At 50.9% G+C, this 8,044-nt stretch overlaps 1 long non-coding RNA gene across 1 annotated transcript; it reads left to right on the top strand.

Moving 5' to 3' along the window:
* The first annotated feature begins 407 nt into the window (after positions 1-407).
* On the top strand, positions 408-6,433 carry LOC146055505 (uncharacterized). The gene is made up of 3 exons (XR_014468719.1): positions 408-665; positions 5,641-5,841; positions 6,056-6,433. It is a non-coding gene; the product is annotated as an uncharacterized LOC146055505 (long non-coding RNA).
* Positions 6,434-8,044: the final 1,611 nt, after the last annotated feature.

Here is an 8,044-nt window from a genome sequence, read left to right on the forward strand (position 1 = left end):
GACACACAGCTCCAATTTCTATTCACTTTTTCTTAATGCACTTTTTTAATTTTAACCTATTTTGCTGTTTTGTGCCAATGAATAAACTGTATATTCTACGCAGGGGCAGAGCGTCCATGGCGTCCCAGTCAGTGACTGCCTCCATCAGAGCAGCCGTAATGGTAATTGGTCTGTACACAGTCTCCGTCCTGCCCCCACTTAAAGTTATTCCTCCTGGTTATATATGGTGGCTAATTATTAATATTATGTAGTTTGAGCAGAAAATATTGTGGTATCAGTGGATGAGTCAAAAACTCAGGCTGCTCCCGGATCCGAAGGCGCTACACCCCACGCCCCTGAAACAGCAGACACTGGAGGAGGATTCGAACCCGTGGTGGCTCAGCCTGAGTGGCTGTCCCAGACGCTGAACTAACGGTACACGCCACTGTACCAGCCACTCATACACGGACTGTCCGTGTATCTCGTAGCTACAATGCAGTGACGTCATTCACGCTGTGCCGCACCATCGCCACCTATTGGCAGCTGCTGGAACTACACCTGGCACATATTGCATCGTCATCACTGCTGCTCCCCCTACATGAGCACTCTGCCCCGGCTGCTCTGATGGAGGCAGTCACTGACTGGGACGCCATGGACGCTCTGCCCCTGCGTAGAAGAAGCGGCTGGTAAGTCCACATGTGCAGAACACCCCCTGAGCATTGAGCAACCTGTGGGTGAGGACTGGAGCTCAGTCTGTATGTTGGTCATGTATGTGACTCCCACAGGGCTGCTGTATGGTGCTACTGGGGATATCTATGTGTATGGGCATACCAGTGTATCCTCAGCAGCGCTACTCTATGGCTCAGGTTGTAATATCTCAGCCCCAGTGCTGTCTGCATTATTATACACTGTATATTATCTATCTGCTTTCCCAAAGTGTGACACAGGTGTATATAGACCAGATTATAATCTATGGAAAGCCTCTGTGTGTATACCATATGTTCTCTCTCTCTGCTGCAGTAGCTATGCGCGCTTTGCTATGTTCTATGATAATAAACACATGTGAGTGTAATGGTAAATATGTGCCCGGCATGCCAATGTGGTGAGATACAGGTGCGCCAAACCGTACAGGCTAGCAAACTGCACGTAGCCATTAGTGCAAATGTAGGAAAACTGGGCATACTGTATATAGGCTGGGATCACTGCTGCGTTCAGGTGACACCAAGTACATGTACGGGATTGCTTGCTGGATGGTTATACCATACCTCCCAACTGTCACGATTACAGCGGGACAGTCCCGATTTTCGGGTCCTGTCCCGCTGTCCCACCCACGGCAGGCATTGTCCCGCTGCGGGGGGTGGCAGTTGGGAGACCCCCCAATCTAGTAGAATAGATGCTGTGCGCATGCGCACAGCGTCTATGGTACTTGTGTAGTTTCACGGCGCCGGAAGTGCAGAGGCTCGCGTGCCGCTCTAGCTATGAAACTTGGCAGCCTGCCAGAGGCTCTGATTAACCGTGCGCGTGCCGCTCTAGCTCTGTCTGACTGAGCTTGTGCCGCTCTAGCTGTATGTAAACAGCGTAGCTGCCGGCCAGCAGCAGCAGCAGCGCTGACAGGTCAATGTCACTGTGGCACTTGTAGTTCCACAGTGAAATAGGCAGCGCCTTGGCACCGATGACAACGGGGGTATGTTAAAGTGCACACCCCGGCACAGCGATGCCGGCGCTTCTAAACTGTACGCGAGATTCAGACGCAACTGCGTTTGAATCTCGAGTCACATAGATAGCCGCTAAGAAGCCGGAAAGCCTGGATTCAGACGCTAAAGCGTTAGAATACAGGCGCCTTGCAAGCCGCAAAGGTGTTGGGGCTTGTAAACCCAGACGCAAATGCGTCTGGATTTACTTAGGTGAAGGGGTACATCTAAATTTAGACGCAAAAGCATTTAAATTTAGGTGGCCCTAGGGGAACACTATTGAAACCCACCCTCAGTGCCACTAGTGGACGCCACAGCTGTGGACCGTGTAAATCCCACTATCTACGGCCACCCGAAGCGTGGCGGTACGCGTCCTACGACCTTTTCATACCCCCACTATCCACGTCAGCGTGGAGTTGAGAATAGAATAGTGTGGCGAGCGCAGCGAGCCCGAAGCGTGGCGAGCGCACGCTGATACCTTCACAGCTATCCGCGTCCCCTCGCGGGCTTCACAGGTGTCAGCGTGAGCCCGAAGCGTGGCGAGCGGACGCTGACACCTGTGAAGCCCGCGAGGGGACGCGGATAGCTGTGAAGGTATGCGTGTCCCCTCGCGCGGCTCACTGCGCTCGCCACGCTTTGGGCTCTGTGGCTCGCTGCGCTCGCCACACTATTCTATTCTCAACTCCATGCCGAAGTGGATAGTGGGGGTTTGAAAAGGTCGTAGGACGCGTACCGCCGCCCCTCGCGGGGCTCTCCACGCTTCGGGTGAGCGTGGATAGTGAGGCTGATTCAGGAACACATTCACCTCAGTGTCTCATACAGGGCTACTGCTGACTGACTACGCAAACTGCGTAGCTCCCTGACTGACTACGTAACGCTGTCCGCGCGCGTCTAAGCCGAAGTGCCGGGAGTGTGAATTGAGACGCTAAATAAGTTAGCGTCTACATTGGGAACACCAGCGGTGTGCCGGGGTTTGCGATGTGCCGGGGTGTGCGATTTATAAGCCCCGTTTGTTTGTTTTTAAGCCCCGTTTGTCTGTTTTTTACACGATACACTTCATTACATTTGGCACGCGCAGCGCTACGCTACCTGGCAGGCTGCCAAGTTTCATAGCTAGAGCGGCATGCGAGCCTCTGCAATTCCGGGGCCGTGAAACTACACAAGTACCGCGTCTATTCTCGTATGAAAATGAGGTCGCGGCTAATTAGCATAAGCTGTGCCCTCATTTGCATACGCCCCACCCCCTATTTCCCCAACACAGAAGTTGGGAGGTATGTTATACAGGGATTATTGTCACATTAGTTATACTGTAGTCTAAAGTGTATACTGTATTATCTACTATCCTAATGGGGCATACACACAGGGGGCGGGATGTACTAAAGGGAAAATGTGGTAAAACGGGGGTTTTACCGCATTTCCCTATGTACCATTACCCGTCCGCCCCGTCTCCGCCTGGCAGGGTATCGCCACCTCTGGGTGGCGATACCCTATAGATGCCTATGGGCTTCTATCGCCGCCCACCGTCCTTGCGACCTCCCCCCCCCTCCCGTCCTCCATCGATCTCCTCCTCCCCCAGCAGGTGTCACAGCCGGGAGGACATCCGGCTGTAGGGAGGAGGAGGAGAGGCAGGGGGACACTGACAGCCGCCAGGATGTGACAGAGACCCCCGCACACCACATTACAGGTATCGCGGGGGTCTCCGTCACCGCAACCCGATGCTAGCCGCATATGTTAGTACATATGCGGTAGCATCGCGGCGGCTGGCAGACGAGGGTCAGTGATGTACATTAATACATCCCGCCCAGGGGGATATGAGGCTTATTTCTAAGTGAGAAAGTAGGGGAGAGGAGGAGAGCACACTGAGTGTCTAGGTCCACTCAGTGTGCTCTCCTCCTCTCCCCTATCCCTATTACATGTATTTTGATCTGTATTAGCTTAAAATCGTTTAGTCGGAGCGGTATGCCAGTTCTCACTGGACCGCTCAGTCAGAGGCGCTACTTGCGTGACGTCCGCAGCGCTCAGATCTGACTCCTAACAGACGGAGATCTCCGGCGCTGACTCTAACACGCCGGAGCTCCTCTGCAGGGTACACGTCCTCATTGACGCGGCTCTCCCTCTCATTTGCGGCGCGCAGTGCTGGTGCAGAGGTGGCAGATCTCACCAGACACGCACCGCTTGAGGGGTGACCCGCGGGGCACCATATTGCCTACCCTATTTGTGATGTGAAGTAATCTGATCAGTAACATCACAGGGGAACATAAACCCAGATAATTTTGTTACCAGCAGATCAGTAATAGGCGACTTAAACGCACAAAATTCCACTGTGGAAAACTGTACAATAAACCATTATTACTAATACATAGAATCTAACCAACATCTAGGAGGATATTGAGTTGGATCACACTGAGTAAGGATTTCTATCCTTTTTAAACCTACACTGTGTGTGTCTTTATGTGTCACTGTCTGTCTATATTTCGCTACATTCTTTTAAACATATCCAAATAAAAGTTAAATTTTACTTTCTTAATAACCTGTGCACCACACAGAGACATACTTTCTCTTCTTTCCAAAAATTGTCAAACCTGTGTCCAGTGGTAGCACACCCTCCCTACTCACGGTTAACCAACCGATGTACAAATACACTGAGGGTAAATGAGAACAATACTGCTTTGATAAAACCTGTGCGACTGATTGCCCCACGTTCCCCTTTCCCCAAAACTCATTTATTTCTAAGTGATCTGACTAGATCGCTTAGAAATGAAAAAAGGATCACTCCACGTGTATACCCTCTGGTGATGACGATTGCGCGGTCCCGCGCGTCGCTGTTGCCTGACTAGATTTACACTGCATCCAGTTATAAATCTAGTCATCGCCAGTGTTCTCACACCAGAGAACACTGGCCGTGACAGATTGTTCAGCACACAATGCTGAGCCATCTGTGCTTAACTGCAAACTTAGCGCAGAGGCTCACTTGCACTGTGTGTGCACAGCTTTAGGGATGGACGTCTTTGCAATTGATGACAATAGTGCAACTGCCCATTGATTGTGGCATACTATGCAATGGATGACCATCAATGTTTTTACCTATTGATGGTGATCCATTTTCTTTGACTGATTGGATTGTGGGCCAATCAAAACATGTAGGCGGTGCTTCATGAGTGTTGGGGCAGAGCTATGCTGGTGGTAAGGGTTGCTGGTCTTACTGTACTGCATATTAAAATAATAATAATAAAAAATATATATATAATTTATGTAAGGTGCTAAACAACATATAATGGTGATTCAATTGTTTTGTGCACCCGTAGCTCTTGCCTAATGTAGTGGGAGCTAATGAATTGTTCGCAGCACTTGCCCTGGTCTTGTCGGCTGCATTTTTGCGCCCTAAATAAACTAGATGCAGCTTATTGCCCTACTGTGCGTGAAGGGTGCGAGGAGAAATCCAGGTGAGGTGCAGCCTGGGAGTCGGGTCACCAAACAATTGACTTTGATTTTAAAGCTTGTTTGTCACTGAGCGTATGTTGCAGGCATGTCCAAAATGTGGCCCTTCAGCTGTTTTGAAACTACACATCCCAGCATGCCTTGACATAGTTTTAGTATTCCCTAATAGCAAAACTGTGGCAAGGCATGATGGGACTTGCAGTTTCACAAAAGCTGGCGGGCCATAGTTTGGACATGATTGGTGTATTGGGTTCATTAGCTGTTCACTAGCATTTTGCACAAACCACTTTGGCACATATGGAGATGTAATCTCTTTATTAGTGTTTTTATTAGTCTTGCACTCTACTATTACATATAATGCATGCCTTGACACCGTTTCACCGTTCGTGACACCCAAAATGTCGTTAAAATATTTGTTCCAACCAGATTGTTGCTCGGAAAATGTCCAAACTTTTTTTATTTCTTTACATTTTTGAAATACACAAAATGTTAAAATTGGATGTGAATTTCTACTTCATTTCCTTACATACAGGGAGCAACTTCTATCAGTCACCCCACCTTGACAAAGTGCCCAGCGAGGCATGAAACAGGTTGGAGACTTTGCTGCTGCCCGAAGTACCGACACGCCAGTCGCTGACGTCAGCAAGCCGCGCCCCGGGACCAAAGCCGCAACAGAAGATTCCACCCAGAAGCGGACAGCAACTGAGCTGAGGAATACCGCTGCCTCTGTAAGGTTAGGGTTAGTAGGGACAGCACGACAATCTCCCTCTCTCACCTCACATCCTCCAAAAGGAGTGTAAACATTATTTTACTAATACATTTTTACTTTACAGGTGTCACTCGTATAAACTTATCCCATCGCTCTTTTTTACCCCTCAGAACCTTTGCATTTATGAGAGCTGCTATACCATCAGTGCAGTTGATTTAACATTTTTCTCCTCACTTAGGATTATGTGCCACCGAAGAAGGACGGTGAATGTGAGACACCCAGCAGCAGCCGTCCCTATGTGTTCAGAAGAGGGATCAAGACCCAGGATTCCAAGACTGTGCCTTAACCTCACTCATTGATAAATGAGAGAGACAATGACCATAAGATCCTGAAACTCACCAACAAAATCATCCAGCTGCTGACCGGAGAGGTGACTGCTGGGAATAGGTCATTATACAGTAACACCGGGGGAGGTGACTGCTGGGAATGGGACATTATACAGTAACATCGGGGGTTGTGACCAGAGAGATGACTGCTGGGAATGGAACATTATACAGTAACACCGGGGGATGTGACCGGAGAGGTGACTGCTGGGAATGGGGCATTATACAGTAACAATAGGGGATTTGACCGGAGAGGTGACTGCTGGGAATGGGTCATTATACAGTAACACCAGAGGATGAGACCGGAGAGGTGACTGCTGGGAATGGGGCATTATACAGTAACAATGGGGGGGGGGGGGGGTGACCAGAGAGGTGACTGCTGGGAATGGGACATTATACATTAGCACCGAGGGATGTGACCAGAGAGGTGACTGCTGGAATGGGGAATTATACAGTAACACCGGAGAGGTGCCCGCTGGGAATGAGGCATTATACAGTAACATCGGGGGATGTGACCAGAGATGTGACTGCTGGGAATGTGGAATTATACAGTAACACCGGGGGAGGTGACTGCTGTAAATGGGACATGATACAGTAACATCGGGGGATGTGACCTGAGAGGATACAGCTGGGAATGGGACATTATACAGTAACACCTGGGGATGTGACCGGAGAGAAGACTGCTGGGATTGGGACATTATACAGTAACACGGGGGGATGGAAATGGGACATTATACAGTAACACCGGGGGATGTGACCGGAGAGGTGACTGCTGGGTATGGGACAGTATACAGTAACATCAGAAGAATGTAACCAGAGAGGTGTCTGCTGGGAATGAGACATTATACAGTATCACCAGAGGATGAGACCGGAGAGGTGACTGCTGGGATTGGGGCATTATACAGCAACACAGGGGGATGTGACCAGAGAGGTGACTGCTGGGAATGGGAGAGAGAGGGTGGAGAGAGAGAGGGTAGAGAGAGAGAGAGGGTGGAGAGAGGGTGAGGCGAGAGAAAGAGGGTGGAGAGAGGGTGAGGCGAGAGAGGGTGAGGCGAGAGAGAGAGATAGAGTGAGGGTGAGAGAGAGTGAGGGTGAGGCGAGAGAGAGGGTGAGGCGAGAGAGAGGGTGAGGCGAGAGAGGGTGAGGCGAGAGAGAGAGAGAGGGTGAGGAGAGAGAGAGGGTGAGGCGAGAGATAGGGTGAGGCGAGAGAGAGAGAGGGTGAGGCGAGAGAGAGAGAGGGTGAGGCGAGAGGGTGAGGCGAGAGAGAGGGTGAGGCGAGAGAGAGAGAGGGAGAGAGGCGAGAGAGAGAGGGTGAGGCGAGAGAGAGAGAGGGTGAGGTGAGAGAGAGAGAGGGTGAAGTGAGATAGGGTGGAGAGAGAGAGAGAGGGTGGAGAGAGAGAGGGTGGAGAGAGAGAGAGAGGGTGGAGAGAGAGATGGTGGAGAGAGAGAGAGGGTGGAGAGAGGGAGAGAGAGAGGGTGGAGAGAGAGAGGGAGAGAGAGAGGGTGGAGAGAGAGAGAGTGAGGCGAGAGAGAGAGGGTGAGGCGAGAGAGAGAGAGAGAGGGTGAGGCGAGAGAGGGTGGAGAGAGAGAGAGGGTGGAGAGAAAGAGGGTAGAGAGAGAGAGAGAGAGAGTGGGTGGAGAGAGGGTGAGGCGAGAGAGAGAGGGTGAGGCGAGAGAGAGGGTGAGGCGAGAGAGAGAGAGGGTGAGGCGAGAGAGAGAGAGAGGGTGAGGCGAGAGAGAGAGAGAGTGAGGCGAGAGAGAGAGGGTGAGGCGAGAGAGAGAGGGTGAGGCGAGAGAGAGAGAGGGTGAGGCGAGAGAGAGAGGGTGAGGCGAGAGAGAGAGAG

Source organism: Crinia signifera, unplaced genomic scaffold, assembly GCF_055691185.1.
Source record: "Crinia signifera unplaced genomic scaffold, ASM5569118v1 HAP2_SCAFFOLD_459, whole genome shotgun sequence".
In the NCBI taxonomy this organism is placed as follows: Eukaryota; Metazoa; Chordata; class Amphibia; order Anura; family Myobatrachidae; genus Crinia; species Crinia signifera.